The sequence below is a fragment of the Phyllostomus hastatus genome, unplaced genomic scaffold (assembly GCF_019186645.2).
Source record: "Phyllostomus hastatus isolate PE091 unplaced genomic scaffold, TTU_PhHast_1.1 phas_scaffold_129, whole genome shotgun sequence".
Lineage (NCBI taxonomy): Eukaryota > Metazoa > Chordata > Mammalia > Chiroptera > Phyllostomidae > Phyllostomus > Phyllostomus hastatus.
The window spans coordinates 32,333,474-32,355,002 of record NW_025334009.1 but is presented as its reverse complement, the minus strand read 5'-3'; the positions used below and the strand labels follow the sequence as shown (position 1 = coordinate 32,355,002).

Below are 21,529 nucleotides of genomic sequence, written 5' to 3'. Positions count from 1 at the left end.
AGGTCTGGAATAAGTATCAGATAAAACTTTTAAAGTTACAAGAGTGGACAAGACTATACATGCATAGTATGAGAAAAGGGTCAAGGACAAAGTGTTTAGGAAGGCAGGCATGTATAGGGAGAGAAGGATGCCAGGAAGGAGACAGAGAATTAATTTTCAGAGGGCAGGAAGAGAACCAGCCAAATATGACACAGAAGTCAAGGGACAAAAGTGTTTCACTCTTCCCAACATGCTGAATTCCAAAGATTTTTGTTTACCAGCAAGCATTACAGCTAGTTTTCTTTTACTAGTATTTCTCCCTAATTTCATGGAGAAATTTGGGAAGTTAATAAAAGCTCAACATAAATGTAATGATAGAAAACAGAATGGTGTGCATATATATTTTATGTTGCTATTTATGTGTTCTATTTCAGGAAACATCGAGAGCAGAAAGTCTGAAGTAAAGAGTTTCCACTGCTTATCTCAATTGATGAAAGGGTTCAAAAAGAAAATGATTGACACAAATCTTGTAGGCACAAGAGAAAACTGGATGAATATCCATGTCACTTAGATGGGGCACTTGAAAACTAGGAAGAGGAAAAATTTTAGAAAAATGACTAAAAGCTCTTTATTTAACAGAGTACACAAGGTGTGATGATTCAGAAGTAATGAGTCATTTCGAAAGAATAAAACTATTAGTTTGCCTGGAAAACACAGGGACTCTTTGGTGAATGACTCAGTATGGAAACTGATCCCAAGAGAACAATTTAGAGGAATACAAAAACATATACCATAGAACTACTTGTAGGGAAAAAAGAGACCTGGAATATTTTATTTGTTGTGTTCACTACAAAAATAGTTGAGAAAATAAATTAAGAAACTTCTTAAAAGGAAGATTTTTCTGATATGCAAAGAAATTATATACATGAATATGAAAGAACAATTAATGTTTTAGGTTTAGGGCTAATATCTTAAAGAGGCTAAAAGTAAAATAAGAACATCTCAGTAGCAGGCCTGATTTGGGCTTATGGAAATTTGGAAGTGCTTGAAAACTTACTTTTATTTTATTCCAGTGGAGAAACAGGAAATGTGGCTTAGGGGAAAAGCACCAGGAGGGCAGTCAGGAGCTCCTGTCCCAGCTTCAGCTTCTGCACTCACCAACTGAGTAAGTTGGTCAAGGCACTTCCTTCACTTTCTCTTCTGGAAAAACACGATGAAAGATGGCTCTGGGGAATAGAGAACATGAGAAAAGCAAAAAATTTTTTTGTGGTTAGAATGAGAAAAAAGCTATATTTTATCAGAGAACAATTCTGTAGATGTGGGAAGCACAATGAACTGGCTATTAATTTTTAATGCATGTAATTTGCAAAGCTACTGATTTCTCTGAGTACTACTGACTCGGAAAGGAATCTGAGAGTTAAACTTTTACTATTTTATAATTTAAAAAATTGTATGTATTGTTATATACCAAAACATCAACAATGGTTGTCTGTCTGCTGGAAGTATTTTAAGTTAATTTAATTCACATATTTTCCTTTTCTTTTTCTTATCTTGGAGATCATATATAAATCAAATTATGTTCCATATATAAAAATCATGTGGACAGGTTAGAAGAACATATATACAATCAGTTTCATAAACTTTTCAGTGACACTATAAGCCAGGTACTCTTCAAGATGAGGACACGATAATCTATAATTTTGCTTCAAAGCAGCTTACACTGTGAGTAGACACAGGAAGAAGATACCGAACATTTATATCATGGAAAACATTCCAGAAAGGACTGTCAAGCCCAGTCCTGGAGCAGAGCAGAAGTAGTTGGCTGCAAGAAGAAAGGGAAAATGGCTTGTGGACAAAGACAGCAAAGCAGAAGGTAGCATGAAATGTGTGAGGAGCTACCAGGAGTTTGGTATTATTCTAGTGTCAAGTGTGAAGGGAGACCTCTGGGAGCTACAGCTGAAGAGGAGGGGCAGTGGCAACATACCATCAGAGAGACCCTGAGAAATTTCAGAGGAAGTAGGAGGGGACAAGGTCAGAGTCATACTGTAGGCAGAAGACAGAGTTGGAGAAGACAGACCAAAGCTAGGTAGACAGAGGCCTCTGTAGAGTCCAGAAAAGAATCTATGAGGCTATAGATGAAGACAGTTTGCAGGGGTGTCCGACCTGTGGTCTGCGGACTGCATGTAGCCCAGGATGGCTGTGAATGTAGCCCAACACAAAATTATAAATTTACTTAAAAAAGTAAGAGATTTTTTTTGTGATTACGGGTTACAGTGTACTTAATGTGTGGCCCAAGACAACTCTTCTTCCAGTGTGGTGCAGAGATGCCAAAAGTTGGACACCCCTGGCTCAGAGGCTGAAGTAACTAAGCCACAGTCACAAATCTATAAGCAAGATATGAATGTCTTTCATCTTTAAATCCTGTGCTTTCTACATCCCTATAGGCACAAATTCTGGCTGAAGCTAACAACAGATCTCAAATTTATTTTTATTAAGTAAATTATGGATTTTTAAATAAGACTTTATTCATTTATTTATATTAATTACCTAAAATGTTAAGGGCATTATATAAAACAACCATAGCTTGTCTTGTAAGGAGCTTATAGGTTAAAAGAAATGAGACAAAAAAAAAAGACCAATTCATTCAACAGGTATCTATCCTCCTCACAGGCCTAACAGAAATCACATTCTAGTGACAGTTACTTTTAGAAATAATTTTTATATCCTTTTGGTACAAGTGAACCAAAGGCTCTGCAGAGCCAACCAGGCAATTCTAGAAAATGACCAGGAACCTGGAGTAAAGTAAATACAGCATGGGTCAAAGGGAAACTTGCTTGAATGGGAAAATAAGGGAACAGGACAAAAATCCCAAAGTATGGCATGGATGCCAGAAAGCTGGGGAGGAGCCTGGAACTGCCTTCAATGCAGTTTGGATTTGATAGATCAAAGTTGTTTATTTTTTAATTTTTACATAAAAGTAATAACTGTAGAAATAAGACATGCCTGATGAGAGAAAAATAGAGAGAAAATCAAAGATCACACCTAGAGACAGTATTAATGTGAACATTCTATAAATGTCTTTTCTGTCTTTAAATATACGTAACACAGACATGGGAATTTTGTGAATGTTTATTTTATATATTGTAAACAAAAGTGAGATTTAATTAGAGTTTATTACCTTCTTTTCCTACTCTTCATGAAAATAAAAATCTGCATCATATATCTCATATACATTGTGTGGATATGCCAAATTTACTTATTTAATTCTCTACTAAGGCATATTAGGCTGTATGATAACTAAGGTGCAGAAAGGAAGCAAGCAGCAAGCAAGTAATAAAACTGACATTAGCTGTGGCAGCATTTTCAATATTCTAAAGGTGGAAAGAGGTAAGACATGTGGAAGCTCTTGAGATTTTAGTGTTCCAGACATAAGATGAATAATGTCTGAATCTGGAATTCTTTGTAGATGAAGAGGAATTTCCAAAAAAGACTGCAACCCAACACATACTAAAGATGAAGTAATTTCAAGTCTTCACATCTGCAGAACAGATAGAATGTCAAAGAGAGCATTCAGACAACTAAAAACAGTGGGTGGACTGCCAGGGAAAAACCAAGTGTCATTTAGTGATAATCCACAAGCCAGGTTTACAAGAAAGTGGCAGCTATAGCCAAATTGTGTTCTAACAATGTGCACTACATGTTTCTTGTGAGATGCTAGGTGGCCTTGAAGACTTAATGTATCCTCTCTGGGCCTCTGTCCTTTGGCCTGGCTCTGTGAGTTACAAACTGTGCTTGTCAGAGTTCCCTTGGAAGCTGCCAATACTAGACATTTCTCACTGTGACCAGAATAGCTCTGCTTTTATCTGTTTTATATATTAGATCTCCAAAAAATATTTCATTTGAATAGAGTTCCACAGCTAAAAAAGTCTTAAAATCACAGGATTTTTAAAAAATATAATTTACCCTTGAGATTATTTGTTAATCACAAAGGTAAAAATGTAAATTTACAATGGAGGGATCTGAAAGTCACCACCTTAACACCTTAGTTAAAAACTTAGCATCACTAATGGTGGGACAATTAGATAATATGTATAGTACCTCTTGATATGATGCAATATGAAGATTGAAGTATCACTTATACAGTGTTCTTACAAAAAATACTTAGCTTTATTTAATCTTTTAGAGCTAATGTCAGATTATAGGAGAAACAAAGTAAATTAAACACCGCCATGAGGAAACAGAGAAATTCATGGTATGGATCATTCTATAAGATAATTAGCCTGGTATCTTTAATCAGACAGTATCATGGGGGATAAAGTATGTGTGTGGGGAATGTTGGGGGTGGCAGGGGGAGGAGATGGAAGAAACACCAACTATAAAGGCTATGAGGTGGAAGCATGTCTTGAATGTTTTAGGAAGAGAGAAAAAGGCAGTGTGACTAGACTTTGACTGAGATGGGAAGCTACTGAAGAATTCTGAACAGAGAAATATGACATGGTATGAATTACTTTTAACAAGATTATTCTGGTTGCTGTGATGAGAATAGACTATAGGGAACAAGAGTGGAAGCAGGGAGACCAAAATGGCCTGGAATAATCCAGGCAAAAGATGATGCTGGTCTGGATCAGGCGGTAGCAAGGGAAGGGTGCAAACTAGTTAGATTCTGGATATATTTTGAAACAAGAGCCAATGGGACAAATGTGTGGATTTTGTGGAAAAGAGGGAATCAAGGATGAATCTAAGGGTTTTTTGTTTTGTTTTGTTTTGTTTTTGCTTAAACAACTGGAAGAAGAGAATTGATATGAACTGAAAGCAGGAAGACAGCAGGATGAACAGATTTGTTGGTGGACAAGGAAGTGGTGGTGGCAAGGGAAGTCAATGATTCAGTTTTTAATGTTACTTTTTAAAAAATTTTATTTTAATCATTGTTCAAGTACAGTTTTCTGCCCTTTACTCCCATTCCAGCCCACCCACCCATCCCTCCCTAATGTTACTTTTGACATCCTATTAGACATTAAGGTAAAGATGTGCAGAATGATGTTGGAGAATTGAGTCTGGACTTTAAGGGAGATATTTGGGTTGACACAAACTTGAGTCATTTTTAAAACCTTGAGACTAGGTAAGATCACCACAGGACAAAAAACAGAAAGAAAGAAATATATAGAAATACTTCCCCTGAGCCCTGTGGGGCTCATGGGTTGATATCAGCAAAATTTCCATATCCTGGACCTCTTTTCTGAAGTTTTTTTCAACTTCTTTTAAGCTTCTTACTTAAATGGAAACTGGACTCTCGCCTGAGGATGCTGCTTTCTATGCAGCTCTTAGACAATGACTCTTTTTCTCTTCCATGCCCTTCAAACATGAGGCCTAGTAGGTGCCTTCTTGCTTCTCCTTCACTCCCCTCCACACTGAACACACCCTCCCACCCCTTTAGTTCATGTCCATGGGTCATACATATAAGTTCTTGGGCTTCTCCATTTCCTGTACTATTCTTGCCCTTTCCCTATTTTCTACCTACCATCTATGCTACTTATTCTCTGTACCTTTCCCCCCTCTCTCTTCCTCCTACTCTCCTGTTGATAACCCTCCATGTGATCTCCATTTCTGTGGTTATGTTCCTATTCTACCTTTGTTTGCTTTTGTTTTTGTTTTAGGTGTGGTTGTTAATAATTTTGAGTTTGCTGTCATTTTACTGTTCATATTTTTTATCTTCTTTTGCTTAGATAAATCCCTTTAACATTTCATATAATAAAAGCTTGGTGATGATGAACTCCTTTAACTTGACCTTATCTGGGAAGCACTTTATCTGCCCTTCCATTCTGAATGATAGCTTTGCTGGATAGAGCAATGTTGGATGTAGGTCCTTGCCTTTCATGACTTGGAATACTTCTTTCCAGCCCCTTCTTGCCTGTAAGGTCTCTTTTGAGAAATCAGCTGACAGTCTGATGGGAACTCCTTTGTAGGTTACTGTGCCCTTTTCTCTTGCTTCTTCTAGGATTCTCTCCTTCATTTTAATCTTGGGTAATGTAATTATGATGTGCCTTGGTGTGTTCCTCCTTGGGTACTTCTTTGGGACTCTCTGGGCTTCCTGGACTTCCTGGAAGTCTATTTCCTTTGCCAGATTGGGGAAGTTCTTCTTTATTATTTGTTCAAGTATCGTTTCCACTTGTTACTCTTCCTCTTCTCCTTCTGGTACCCCTATAATTCAGATGTTGGAATGTTTAAAGATGTCCTGGAGGTTCCTAAGCCTCTCTTCATTTTTTTGAATTCTTGTTTCTTCTTTCTGTTCTGGTTGAATGTTTCTTTCTTCCTTCTGGTCCAAATTGTTGATTTGAGTCCCAGTTTCCTTCTATTCACTATTGGTTCCCTGTATATTTTCCTTTATTTCACTTAGTGTAGCCTTCATTTTTTCATCTAATTTGTGACCAAATTCAACCAATCCTGTGAGCATCATGATTACCAGTGTTTTGAACTGTGCATCTGATAGGTTGGCTATCTCTTCACTGCTTAGTTATATTTTTTCTGGAGCTTTGATCTGTTCTTTCGTTTGGACCATTTGTTGTTGTTGTTGTTGTTGTTGTTGTTGTTGTTGTTGTTGTTTTGATATGTCTGCTACATAGTGAGGGGCAGAGCTTAGGTATTCACCCAGGGTGGGGTAACCCACATGGCTGCATTGTGACTCTGTATGTGGGGAGGGATCCCAGAAGGAACAATGGTGTTTGCTCTGCTCTCTGCTGGCTTGTAGTCACTTCCTCTGCTTCCCACAAGCAAATTGGGCCCTTCTGGTGCTGATTCCTGCGTGAGTGGGTTTGTGTACATTCTAGGACCCTGTGGGTTTCACCAACAACTATCCTGTGATGCTGGGAGTTTCCCCCGCTGCCTCAGCCCCCACAGGTATTTTCTATCAGTGGATTGAGGCCTTATTTCCCTGCACTGAAGCTCTGGGTTGCATAGTCTGTCTTGCTCCCCAGCTGTTCCTCCCAATTTATCTGCATGTGAATGTGGGACTGCTTGCTCTACCGCTGCCTTGCTGGCCCTGGTCCTCCACTGCTGCTTTGCCACAAGTTTCTCAGGAAGGGGAGTGATGAGATTCAGGTAGCAGTAGTCATGGGACAGGGAAGCAGAAGCAGAGATGAATCAGAAAGGCACTGCAATTTATTAATCCTCATATCCACAACATGTAGCCAGTGCACAGCATTAAACAGAAATTAACAATATTTTCTTAATGTATGAACTGTGAGATGCTGTTAAATACCCAAAAATTCAACTAGGGTAGAAGAATAGGGCATAAGCCCAATAGAAATATCTCCAGGTAAGAAGGAAATGCAGGTTATCTTGAGCTGACAATTTTCATAGTTTTCATATGTTCCTCTAGGTTTCACATGTGCCCCTCAACAGAACTCATGGCTTCCCCACTTCTTAGTTTCCATCCTGGATACAGTTTTGGTGTCTTATTTCTTGGCCCCACCAACTTCCTCTATTTAATCAACCTTGATATATCTTAGGTGAAGTCTTATCGCAATTTAGATCTTTAGTTCATTTGGGCACTGATCCAGAGAATCTCTGAGCTTGCCTACTAGGACAGCACATGAAGCATTTGTTTGCCTATTAGACAATTTCAGGCAAAAGGTTCTGGTGCTGTTGGCTCAAGAGTAGACCCTAACTAAAGAAAACAACCTTTGGGACTAAAGTTTGAATTACCACCTCCAGTGGGGCTTTGCAACCATAATTTTGACAGAAAATTTTTCATTCAATGCCATGATAGAAGTGTTGGGGAGGAGGAGGGAGCTGGGGAAGAGGATGTTGAGGTCAGATGTGAAGGCAGAGTTGAGAGCAAGGTTCAACTGCAAGAAACTAAAAAGTGAGACATGATGAGGGTCCAAACCAAAAAGCCAAAAGAGGGTATGGAGACTGAGCCCACCAAGCCTGCCTCATCAGCCCATGACTGTCATTCACCTTCAAGTACCCTGAGGGGTATAAGGAGAACTCTGAGATACTCCCAAAGTTCTTCAGTCAGCTGACATTCTACAGGAATGACTGAGAAATCCCTATATTCTGCAGATGAGGTCCAGCAAAGGTTTCTTTGTTATTAACTACTTACTGTACAGGCAGACAACCAAATAGCCTGGTGCATATACAACCAGAGTACTTTTACTGAGGCAACAGAACTTTTTACAAGGTAACAGGTGTTTGGGAGTGCATGAAAATCAAATAGCAATCTGTCATATTTGCAGGTCATACCCAGAATAAACTCAGTAAGACCTGACAATCCTATCTCCGAAATCTCTCTCAATTTTCACAACTTCTCATTATCTCTACTGCTAAAATCCTGGCCCAATTTATCATCTTTTCACCTGTACTATTGTCATAGCCTTCTAAACTGGTTTAACTGCTTCCACTCTTGCTTCTACATACCCTAGTCATTCTCTAAACACCATAACCATAGTAAAATACAGGGTGAGGCAAAAGTAGGTTTACAGTTGTGAGTACACCAAGTTGTATTATTATTTATTAATTATTGTATTATTTTCTATGCAAACAATAGTAAGCCTACTTTTGCCCCACCCTGTAAATTAGAGCAAATTGTTCTCCTGTTTCAGATGTTCTAATGGTTACCAGTCCATTCTGAACAAAATCTATACTCCTCTACCTAATATAGCTCCAGAATATGCCTACTACCTCCCTTACTTCAACTTACATTGCTCTCCTTGGTCTTTTTTTGGTTCTTCCAACAGCCTCTCTCTCTCCCTTGACCAAGGTTCCAGCTCATTACTCTCTACCCCATTATCCAGTTTAATGTCAGTATAGCACTTATCAGTACCTGAAATTGTTTTATTTGTAGTTTACATAGTTATTGTGTTTATCCCTAGAATGTACACTCCATAAAGGCAAGGATCTTACTTGCCTCATTTGCCACTGTATCCCAACATCCAAACAGAGCCTGGCACAGAGGAAGCAATTAAAGGAAGAGAAGGAAGAAGGGAGGGGAGCAATTTGCTAATATACTACCATTTATGTTTCCTTGGCCAATACCTTGACTAGAAAAAGTTTCACTTTTCATAACCAGTTTAAGGACGGACTGAATGACTCCATATAGCATACCTTGGCACCCTTGGACATTTCTAGTAAGTGCTCATCTTAATCAGTGTTTTGCCTGATGAAAAGGTTTAGCATATGCTTTGAACCTATGACCAGCACCCCTGGTCTCCATCACAAATGCCACAGTACTGAGAGAAAGTACAGAAGATAATCCACTAGAGCTGCATGGCCCAGCACTCCGTCCCAATACACACAAACACATTGAGAAAGCCTGCCAACAAGAGGCTCAATTATGCTTGTATGGTTTATGTTTCCTAGGCAAAATCCTTTATAAAAGTCTACTCATCAAATAGACCTTTGGCTCACCTCTGCATCACCCTGATCTCCAAACTTGGCTTACTGATGTCCAAACCCCTGGAGAATGCATTCCTACCTAGGTGTTTAGGTACTAGAGCATCTGAGAACATTTTGTCAGCCAAGCCTTGATCTTTTAGGAAAAATGATATCACATCCATAGTGATAACTGGAGACCATTAAGAGCTTCTGATGGTAGCACTGTCACTCAGTACACCTACCCCCTAGTGCTGCCCCTCCTTATGAATGCCCGTTACTACTTCTTCATGCTATGCATAAAGGGCTCAAACCAAACCTCACTGCAGTGTGGGGACGGGTGGGGTGGGAGGGGGAGAGGGAGAGGGAGTAACAGGGAGAGGGAGAGAAAGAGGTAGAGAGGTAGAGAGAGAGAGAGGTAGAGAGGTAGAGAGAGAGAGAGAGAGAGAGAGAGAGAGAGAGAGAGAGAAACTGCTACTCCATTCATTTATGTATCCTTAGTTGACTTCTGTACGTGTCCTGACCAGGGACTGAACCTGCTACCCTGGCCTATTGGTATGATGCTCTAACCAACTGAGCTACCCAGCCATGGCAACAATAATTTTTTGGATTTGACACACATTTATGCAAAGGCAACAAAAACAAAAATACACAAATGGTACTACGTCAAACTATACAATGTTCTATACAATGAAGGAAATCAACAAAATGAAAAGACGACCTATCGAATGGGAGGAAATATTTGCAAATCATACATCTGATAAGAGGTTAATATCTAAAACATATATAGAAATCATACAAATCAATAGCAAAAAACAAAACAAAACAACAACCCTCAAATAATCTGAATAGAAATGGAAAAAGGCACTGAGTAGAAGTTTTTTCAAAGAGGCTAATGTGTACATGAGAAGATGTTCATCATCACTAATCAGGGATATGCAAATCAAAACCACCATGAGATACCATCTCACACCCATTAGAATGGCTACTATCAAAAAACAAAAGATAGTGCTAGTGAGGATGTGGACAAAAGGGAACTCTCTTGCATATTTGGTGGTAATACAGATTAGCGTAGCCATGGTGGAAACAGTATGGAGGTTTCTCAAAAAGTTAAAAGTAGAACTACCATGTAATAAAGCAATTCTCCTTCTGGGTATTTATTTAAGGAAATAAAAACACTAACTTGAAAAGATATCTATACCTCTATCTTCACTGAAGCATTCTTTACAACAGCCAAGATGTGGAAACAACCTAAATGTCCACTGATGAATGAATGGATAGAGAAAATCACACACACACACACACACACACACACCCCAGACTATTATTCAGCCATAAAATATGGAAATCCTACCATTTGTGACAACATAGGATGAATCTTGAGGGCATTATGCTAAGTGAAGTAAGTCAGACAGAGAAAAACAAATACTGTATTATCTTTTATGTAGACTCTAAAAACAAGCATACAAAAAAACTGAACTCACAGATACAGAGAACAGATTGATAGCTACCAGAGGTAGGGGGTGGGGGGGTTGTAGAATGGGTGAGGGAGGTCAAAGATACAAACTTCCAATTATAAAATAATTAACTCCTGAGGATGTAGTGTATAGCATGGGGACTATACAGCTAATACAGCTGGACTAGACAGCTAATAATACTCTACTGTATATTTGAAAGTTGCTAAGAGAATAGACCTTAAAAGTTTTTATCACAAGAAAAAAATCATAACTATGTAGTGATAGATATTAACTAGACTTATTGTAGCAATCATTTTACAATATATGCATATGTTGAATCATTATGTTGTACACATGAAACTAATAATATGTCAACTATGTCTCAATAAAAAATAAAAATTATAGGTCTTGGCTGGTATAGCTCAGTGGACTGACTGCGGGTTGTGAACCAAAGGGTCGCCTGTTCAATTCCCAGTCAGGGCACATGCCTGGGTTGCAGGCCAAGTCCCCAAGTTGGCAGTATGCAAGAGGCAACTGATTGATGTTTCTCTGTTTCTCTCCCCCTGTTTCTTCCTCCCTCCCTTCTCTTCTCTCTAAAAATAAATAAAATCTTTATTTTTCCTTTATTTTTTATTGTTCTTCAAGTACAGTTGTCTCCATTTTCCCACCACCACTTTCTCCTGCCCCACTCTCAATCCTTCCCCCCTTTGGCTTTGTCCATGGGTCCTTTATACATGTTCCTTGATGACCCTTCCCCTTCTTCCCCCCATTATCCCCTTCCCCCTCCCCTCTGGTTACTGTCAGTTTGTTCCTCATTCCTCATTTCAATGTCTCTGGTTATATTTTGCTTGCTTGTTTGTTTTGTTGGTTAGGTTCCACTTACAGGAGAGATCATATGGTATTTAATAAAATCTTTTAAAAAACTGGGCAAAAAATGCGCATTATACAGGGTGAAATATGGTATTATTCAAAGAAAAGAACACATGCTGTACATGAATGAGCCTTGTAAATATTACGCTAAATGAAAGAAGCCATACACAAAAAGTCACATATTGTGTGATTCCATTTATATGAAATGTCTAAATAGGTAAACCCACAGAGACAGAAAGTATTGTCGATTGGTGGTTTCGGGGAGTAGGGAGGAGAGAAATGGGGAGTGACTGCTTACGGATACAGGGTTTCCTTGTGGGGTGATAAAAATGTTCTGGATTTAGATGGTGATGCTGGTTGCACAACATTGTGAATGTACTGAGAGTCACTGAATTACACAATTCAAAATGGTTAATTTTATGTTATATGAATTTTAAACTCAATAAAAACAAACAAATCACACATCTCACACTTGACAGATCAAGGCTTTGCATCCAAGACTGACTTTAAGTCCTTTCCCCACTCAATTATCTTGTCTCCTCTACAAATATAAGAAGCTCTGGACCACCCTGACAATGAATTTTTCCTTCCATCTACCACCATCCACACAAAGCACCCAAGTGAATTTGTGATGGTGGAATTCCTACAATTGTCCAAGTGCATATGAGTTTCTAAACAAAATATTTTCTTATCATAGACTCCCAGTACTTCACTCTCTCAACTAATTAAAAATAAAATACTTATTTTAACCTTTAAAAACCAAGGTCTGCTATTCATGTCACAAAGTCATCCACACAGAAGTTAAACATCATCCATTTAACAGATGAACCAATGGCAGCTATGAAGGTTATTCCCTCACAAGATGAATACTCCTATTTGTAAAAAGGGTATAACAATGGGATTTATGCCCTGAACAAATAAATGCCATTCTTCACTAATAATCCTTGGCATTTTGCAGCCACTATGGCTTTTGATCTGCTGGTAGATCACAATTCTTAGAAACAACTCTTAGAAATGCAAAACTGACCTTTAAGCCCTCCTGTGCCAGGTTAAAGTTGTCACAGAGGCAGACATGCATAAGAGACAGACTGGTAGTGACCATCTGAATGACAACCCACTCTAGAGAGTTTAACACAAGGTTTTTGAAGTGACAGTATTCATACAACCTTTTGGAAATTAGTTTGTTCAGTGCTCTGTTTACCTTCTCTCTGAGCTCAATGAGGTCCTATTCCTCCAACTTCTATTTATACCTTCTAATCATCATCAATGAAAAAGATTTCAAAGTATGGGAAATTTTGCATGCGTGCAACTAGAAAACCAAGCTATAATATCAAGTTATTTAGGAAAAATACAGCTGCAAAAAATACTCCTGGAAATGTGACAGCTAGATACATATTCCCTGATATAGCCAAGTATTCCATTTTCAACATGCCAACAGTCTGGTCTTTGTTCATCAGTTCAATGGGAGGATGATGTCAGGATCACTGCAGCCCAGATCACTGCTGGCCTTTAGGAGCCCTGTGGCTTTCCAGATAAGAGACTAAGGGCATAATTTCCAACATCTGAGTCTTAAGGGTTCAGGCAAAATAATCTCCTTAGTGAAAAACACTAAGTCTCCAAAACAAATACAAGCAAGACCCCTCTGAAATGGAGGAGAGGGGTAATTACGTACCACTGAATCACCTCCCTAAAAAGTTAGAAGTGTTTGGGTAACCAACACACTCTGAACACCTATCACAGAGATATGTTAGATACCAGCCCCTCCCTCACCACTCTCCTTTTCAAATAAACTTCTCAAAAGATTTTTCTAACATTTCCATTTTCTTTCGTTTTACCCATCTCAGTCTGGTTTCTGCCTCGTCCCATTTAAATGGTGCCTGCTGAAGGCAAACACTTCATCTTGCTAAATTCAACAGAACATTTTCAGTCTACATCTTTACTTGATAACTCCTATTTGTTTAAATACTCTCTTCTCTTGACTTTTATGACATATTTAAACCAGAATTAGATTCTGAAATAAGCACCTAAGACAAAAATCAAGCATAGTTTAAGTTACTCTTGAAATGGCTCATGAAATAAAGTACACCTGTTATTTATGTATATAACGCTATGCGGTAAATGAACAGCAAATATGTATAAATGCAAAACAAACAGTAAGTATAGATGCAAAATAAAACTTCACTCTCTCAACTAATTAAAACACCTTCAAGTGTATTGGGTTAAGTCTGCATGCCTTAACTGCAAGCATGGGGCCATTCCACTGTACCTCTATGTCTACTTCTCATCACTTTCCTAGGACTATGGTACCCTCCCACGCAAATCCTGAATCCTATTCTCTTCTTAATCTCCATCAATGGTTCAGAATTTCCACTATTCAGTGGAACTGGGTAAGGAGATTTTAAAAATCCCAGGTTATAATTTGGACCAAGTAAGCAGAAACAGAAATTGCTAGGGTGAGCCCCAGCATCAGTAATTTTTAATTGTCCAGTGTTTCCAATGTGCAGCCAAGATGAGAATCACTGTTTTTATACTCTTCCTAGAGCAGAGACCACACACTCCAATGCCTCAGAGTCAGAGAAGTAAATAAGCAAAGCAGGCCAAGCATAAGTTTTAGGGAGTTGTGGGCTCTTTGGTGAACTAGAAAGCAGCTGGGATCAGCTGTGACTTAGCACCAATCAATTGTTGCCATATGGGAAAGCTGGCTCAGTAGAGCCACATCCTCTCATTTTTAAAGAAAAATCCCAAATCTGGATTTTCATGGGAACTAACTCAAAATTAAACAACAACAAAAACCACTGTATTGGAAAAACAAAACACATCTGTAAACCAGATAAGCTGTGAACTGCAGGTTTACAACCATTGCTCTTGGTAATTCCATCCACACCTTTCAATTTACACCTAAAAACTTGTGTCCCCAGTTCAGCCCACTCCTCTGGGCTCTGAATTTCAATTATCAGATGCTTATGAGACATTTCCAATTGAAGGTCTCACCAGTCCCAAAGTGAAATGTGATTTAAACCCACCTTAACACTTTTTATCCTTCACTGCTCTTTATCTCAGCCAACAACTCTACCATTCACCTGGTTGGGCAAGCCAGAACTCAGGGAGTCATCCTATACACTTAATTTCTCCCCCTCACTGCTTGTGCCACATCTGTATCCATCTACTTTTCTCCATCTCCTCTGCTACCACCTTGATCCCACCTACCATCTTTTCTCTCCTCCTTTTCCACAGTGTATTTACTGGCTGAGGCTGCTAAAACAAAATACCATAGACTGGGTGGCTTATACCACAGAAATTTATAGAATTTCCAGATCACCGTCCAGCAGGGTGAGTTTCTAGTTAGGATTTTTTTCTTGACTTCTCACTGTGTGCTCATATGGCTTTTCTTCCCTTATTTTCATAGAAGGCCACCAATTTGATCAGATTAGGGCCTCATCCTGATGACCTCATTTAACCTAATTACCTTCTAAAGACTATCTCCAAACATAGTTACACTGGAGGTTAGAGCTTCAAAATATCAACTTCGGGGAGACACAATTCATTCTATAGCACACAATGACCTTAATTAGGGTCATTTGTCTCCCACATTCACTGTTGTTTCCTTCTAAAACTTTTTGGCCAGTAGGACCACAGTGATGTTTTACAAATACAAATATTTACAAATATGTGTATATACACATTTAACTCAACAATTCCAGTTCTAGGACTCTATCTTACAAACATATTCACACATGTGAACTGGTATAAGCATAGTACTGTTTGTTATAGTAAATTACTGGAAACAATTTCTAGACAATGGAATATTACACAATCAAACAAAAGAATAAGTAAACTATATATTGAAATGGAAAGATTTCCAAGACACTGTTCAGAGAACAAAACAAAGAACAGAATAGTGTGTACAGTATGCCACCATTTGTGTCAACAGGAGGAAAGAATATGCATTTGCTTGAATGTACACAGAAAGTGTCTAGATATACACCTCCTAAATATATCTCCTATATCCATCTACTTCTCTCCATCTCCTCTGCTACCACCTGAGTCCCAGCTGTTTGTTACAGTAAGTTATTGGAAACTACAGTGGTCATCCCTTTGGAAGGTGTGAGGAAAATTGCAGCTGGGGAGGAAAGGGAGTAGCACCACTGCAGACATTCTGATTTAATGGGCTTGGAGGACAGCCTAGGACTAGTATTGTTTTAAGTTACTCTTATGATTCTAATGAGCAGGCTGAACCGAGCGAGAACTGTTGCTTGAGATTGCCTTCACTTACTTTCCCAGCTTCATTTTATATCATTCTGCCCCTATCACTCTCTATGCTCCAGCCACACTGGCCTCTGAGTTCCCAGAAAAGTTCTGTTCCTTCTTTGGGAATGTTGTTCCTGTAAGCTTCACCTTGTAACTTCTACTTATTCTTTAGAGTCCAACTCATCTTGAGTTCATTTCCCAAGGAAACTGTCCTAGCTTCCAAACTAGGTCAGGACCCCTGTTTTATATACTCAGAGCATCCTGTATTTCTCCCAGAATTGATCACAATTATAATGTGGTAATTGTAGCATTACACATGCATGCTTCTCTCACTCTTCAGACTAATATCCAGGAGTGTAAAGACCATATCACTTGTTTTTACCACTGGATTCCCAGACCTATATAGTGTCTGGCTGGGAAAGAAGGCCCTACCTCAGATATTTGTCAAATAAATGAACAAGACTGCTCCTGCCTTCAAGCTTAGCATAATAGATGAAATCAACACATAAGCAAATGAGGACAATGCAGTCACTGGTGTTAAGGCTGCAGTCTGTTTAGAAAAAGCGGTTCACTGGTAAGGGAGATCTGGGCCCTCCCAGGAGACTCCTGGCAATGTCTGGAGGCATTTTTGGCTGTCACAACTGTGTGGGTTGTGTGACTGTTTGACTGTCATGATTGGGGTGGGGACAGGGTGGGAAGTAACAGTGGTTTCCATTAAGTAGATGTCAAGAATGCTGCTAAACACCCTACAATTCACAGGATAAACCGCCACAGCTAAGAACTACCTGCTCCAAATGTCAATAGTACTGGACAAAACCTCTAATTTAAAGAGAATGATAATGCCCCAAAGGGTGACCATTTATTTCTACTTGAGGTGGCGGTGAGAGGGAGCAGATGTGAAGAAATTTTAGAGAGGAAGTACACATAACTTTAGTTGCATACAGAAAGGTGGCAGGAACCACATCCATGAAGGCTGTTTGCTGGAGTTATGAGGAGCCTCTGAAGAGGTTAAAGGCAGAGTTCTGGCTTGAACAGGTGCCCCTCAAGTACCTTATACTCCAAAATTACTATCTCCTTTATTCCCTTCTTGCGGAAACAAAACTTTCATTCTCTTAGGGCAGCTGGTTTCAGCTAAACATTAAGGCCAAATTAATTCATCCTTGGTTAAAATCTGATAGCCCCTTCACACTCCAGAATGTTAAGCTGCATTTTAAAATATGCAAATACTTACAAATACAAATAAATCTTTAACTGCTTAATGTTCAGGTTGTTAATGGATAAAGCTATTTTTGAACCCAACAACCAGGTTAGTCCTGTAAAGTTCTGTGTTTTTGAAAACCTTAACTTTTATGTCCCCTGTTCTCAATTTCTGAGTTCCCAGATCTATAAAAGATCCAAATTTTTCTCACATGCATCTCATGTTGTAAGTTAGTTCTCTGCCAGAGAGGATAGGAGAGCCATTTGGATACAATAAATGTGAATAAATTGTATATATAAATTAGGAGTGATCTATAAGTTTTTAAAAGGCTTTCACTGAAAGCCATGGATACAACTTAAAAAAAATGAAAATGAGATCATTTTTAATGGCATCACCAAGAAAGAAAACAGTTTTACTACAGCACAAGCCTGCTGCCTACTAGGCTGGATGCACATGCTCTGACCTAGTATGGCAATTCTTAGGGTCTCAGCACTGGGTGCTCTATTTACAAGAAACTGAGGCCTGAAACTAATGAAGAACAAAGAAAAATGCCTAGCACTGAAGGTTTGGGGGCTGTTTTGTACAAAAATGATTTGAGAAGGAACACTTCCAGTTTTGCTCAGCACCACAAATCACGCTTTCCTGCTTAAGTGTTAAGAATTTTTATTTCGTGCTTTGAGACCGTTTCCTAATAAGAAAATACCTTATAATTTACAAAGAGCAATTTATCCTCCCTTACATTTGCTGACCACGAAAACTGGATAAAATTTCCTTAAGCTTTACCGGAGTCGGAGGATTGAGCATAATGTGAGCACAACAGAGTTCAGATGCAGCTGGTTTCCATCCGGAGGTCTCCCAGGAGAAAGCCCCTCCGGAGGCGGCAGCTGGGGTGGGCGAGGAAGTGAGACCCCCGCACAGGGTCAGCTGCGTGGCTCGGCCGGGCTGTGGTCGGCCCGGCCTCTGTTTACCTTTGTTTCAGGTAATCCCGCTCCGGCCGGGCCAGGGATCCCGCCCCAGGCCCCGAGCTGGTGACACATCCTTCTTTGGCCAAGTCGGGCCGAGGTTGGGCAGGGGGCGGGGAAGGAAAATAAAGCCTCAACGCCTAACGACGTGACTCTCAGTTCTTCCAAAACGTTGGCATTTGTTTCTGTGCCAAGCTTTCCGGTTAACAAGTTCCCGAGGGCTGCGCGGGGCGAACTGGCCTAGGAACCCGCAAGTGGGAGGGAGCAGGCCGTCCCCCGCCTTCCCTCCTCTGTAGACGCCCACGGGGCAACCGATTTCCACACCTCCCCGGCTGCCGCGGCCCGGGACCGAGCTGGGCGTGGAGGGGCGCCCGCACCGTCATAAAACTCGACTTCCACGGCTCCACTAGCCGAACCAGCGCACCGCCGATCCGGCAGTCCCCTCTGGACAGGCCGGTCCCCGCCCCTAGGCTCCGGCCCCGCCTGCCCGAGCCTCAGCGTACCGCCCCCCCGTATCCCCCGCCCGGCCTCACTACTACCCTGCGACCAGGCCAGGAGCTCTAGGGTTTCAGGCCGCGCCATAAGCGTCCCAGCCTTTACCTCTGTGGCCGCGGCTCCTCCCCTGGCTGTAGCCTCGGTCGGCGGACTGCGCTGGCCGCCAGGACTCCGACAGCAGCAGCGGCAGCGCGGGATACAGAGCTGCGAGAGCGGCGAGTGAAGAGCTGTGAGGCCCGACCCCGCCCCGCCCAGCCTCCCCCCAGCCTCCCCCCAGCCTCCCCCCGCCTCCCCCCCCGCCTCCCCCCCTCCCCCGCCTCCCCCCGCCTCCCTCCCCGCCTCCCCCCCCAGCCCTCCCCGCCGCCACTCCCCACCCAGGGCCGCGGGCTCAGCGCCCCGCCCCTCCAGCCCCGCCCCGCCCCATCCAGCGGACCCCTGACAGGAAGGGGGCCGTCAGGGGCACCACGAGAGCCGCAGCAGCTGCTGCCGGTGCAGCTCTATGTGCGTAACGTCCGCGGGGACCCGCTTCGTAGTAGTCACTACTATTTGGAAATGCGAGTCTCTCGGACTTGTTATTACTGTAATTGTTATTATCATTATTGTTATTGTTATTGATTCTTTTGCCCTCTGGCAGACTGCATGGTTCCTTTGGGGCCGTAGGCAGTGGACCTGCAGTCCTCGCCGCTGACTGGACGCCCCAGCTCACCTCGACCCTCCCAGTGGCCCGCACCTGCGGCCACTTTTCGTTGTGAGTAGTAAACAAGTTGAAAGAGATATTTATTTTTAACTGTTATGTTGTTAAATATAACACAAATACAGAAAGCCATATAAAACCAATGCATAATTTAATGTATTAATTGGAGACATCCCCCCTTATAACAACTCCCTATTTAACGCCATCTAAAATGGCCTGACTTAAAACCCTATCAATAGCTTGGAGGACACATCCTTGGTAGGGCCTCCTAAAATTTTCTTCTAACTGCCACAGGAACTCAAAGACCACTTGTCCATAATTATGTGCTCTCCAAGAACACATTTGTAAAATAAAAATATCCCCAGAATTAGGAACCTCCAATTAAGAGTTTATTTGTAAAATTCTTTTTTAAAAGATTTTATTTGTTTATTTTTAGAGAGAGGGGAAGGAAGGGAGAGAGAGAGGAAGAGAAATATCAACCAGTTGCCTCTCCCATGTCCCCAACTGGGGACCTGGCTGGGAACCCAGGCAGGTGCCCTGACTGGGAATTAGATCAGAGAACTTTTCAAACTCTATCCACTGAGTCACACCAGTCAGGACTATTTGTAAAATTCTTAGTTAAAAAGATAACATGTACCATATTTTGCCATGTATAATGGTCACTCCCCCCTCAAATTATCGAGGGAAAAATAAAGATGTGCATTATGCATTGTATGTGGGTAGTACTAATTTGTTACCAGTACATAAAATTTCTTGTATCTTTGTATCTGCTTTTGTGTTTTGTAATTATTTGTTACAGAAAATTTCTTGTACCATAATATGTTAAAAAATAAACGGTAAAATTCCTTTATAATACAAAAATGAAGTATCTAAATATAAATAAATAATGGATTAAAAAATAAAAATATTTTTTCCTCTGAAAGTTTGGGCCAAGAACATGGGTGTGCATTACACACAGCAAAGTACAGGTATATATGCATGTAAATAACTTAATAAATTAATCAATCATATCATTGAACAGCATGAATAAGGAGCATCTGGGGGAGGGGATGGAAGGTATATAAAGATTTAAAAATAGTCAAAGAGTAGGTGGCCTGTGAGGATTGGTCCTGGGCATCTGGGTGATCCTCACTCTGTGTCACTAGTGCCTAGCACATATAATAGGTGCAAATGTGTATATTTATAGTGAAAGGAAAGGAAAGAAGATATATACATATACATGTATATATGTGTGTATATGTATGCATATGTAACTACAAAACAGGTTTTGCCTACTAAACAATTTCATCCAAAGTCAATTGTTCTAATAGCTAAAATGAATTCTGAGATGTCTCAATGCTTTGGAAAAAAGCTGTTATACTTTAAATTTTGTACTGCTTTCCAGTTTTTAAAAAGCACTTTCACATGCATTATGGTATCTTATTTGAGGTTGTCAACAAAAGTTTGCTGCCACCAATTTAATGCCAACGGGAGTCCCCCAACCTGGGGTGCAGTTAATGGAGAAACTTTATTCAAGTAAACAGCTTGCAAATAGGGAAGGCACCCTCAAGTGAAAACCAGAGGCGACAAAGGGGAGGCCAGAAAAGAGGGGTTGTGGGAGAGGCTGACTTTAATAGACAAAGCACCTGCCTTGGTCCCTGATTGGTCCATTTTTATAAGAAAAAAGATCCGAATTTTTGCAGTCTGATTGGTCCAAATACCACTGTCTTTTTTTTCTCCCAAATTTTTTATCCCCTTTATCCCCCTCCTCTCTGCATCCTACCACCCTCCAGCATTCCTCCTCCACTTAGTTAATCCCATGGGTTCTACATATAAGTTCTTTGGCTTCTCCATTTCCTATACTATTCTTAACCTCCCCCTGTCTATTTTGTACCTACCTATTATGCTTCTTATTCCCTGTACCTTTTCCCCCATTCTTCCCCTCCCTCTTCCCACTGATAACCCTCCATGTGGTCTCCTGTTCCTGTGATTCTGTTCCTGTTCTAGTTGCTTGCTTAGTTTTTGTTTTTGCTTTTTAGGTTCAGTTGTTGATAGTTGTGAGTTTGTTGTCACTGTGCTGTTTGTAGTTTTTAATCTTCTTCTATTTCTTAGATAAGTTCCTTTAACATTTCATTTAATAAGGGCTTGATGACGATAAACTCTTGTAACTTGACCTTATCTGTGAAGCACTTTACCTACCCTGCTATTCTAAATGATAGCTTTGCTGGCTAGAGTAATCTTGGATGTAGGTCCTTGCCTTTCATGACTTGGAATACTT

General features: G+C 40.4%; 1 protein-coding gene across 3 annotated transcripts in view; it reads right to left on the bottom strand.

The window, feature by feature from the left end:
- The window catches only part of PPP2R3A (protein phosphatase 2 regulatory subunit B''alpha), a 149,578-nt gene extending 130,756 nt beyond the window's left edge, over positions 1-18,822 (bottom strand). Inside the window, exons 1-2 of one of the 3 annotated variants that reach the window (XM_045856653.1) lie at positions 18,684-18,822; positions 1,037-1,205 (exon numbers count right to left, since the gene is read on the bottom strand). The gene's annotated coding sequence lies outside the window, so the exon portion shown is untranslated. The other 2 variants (XM_045856652.1, XM_045856654.1) reach the window with 2 other exon arrangements.
- Positions 18,823-21,529: the final 2,707 nt, after the last annotated feature.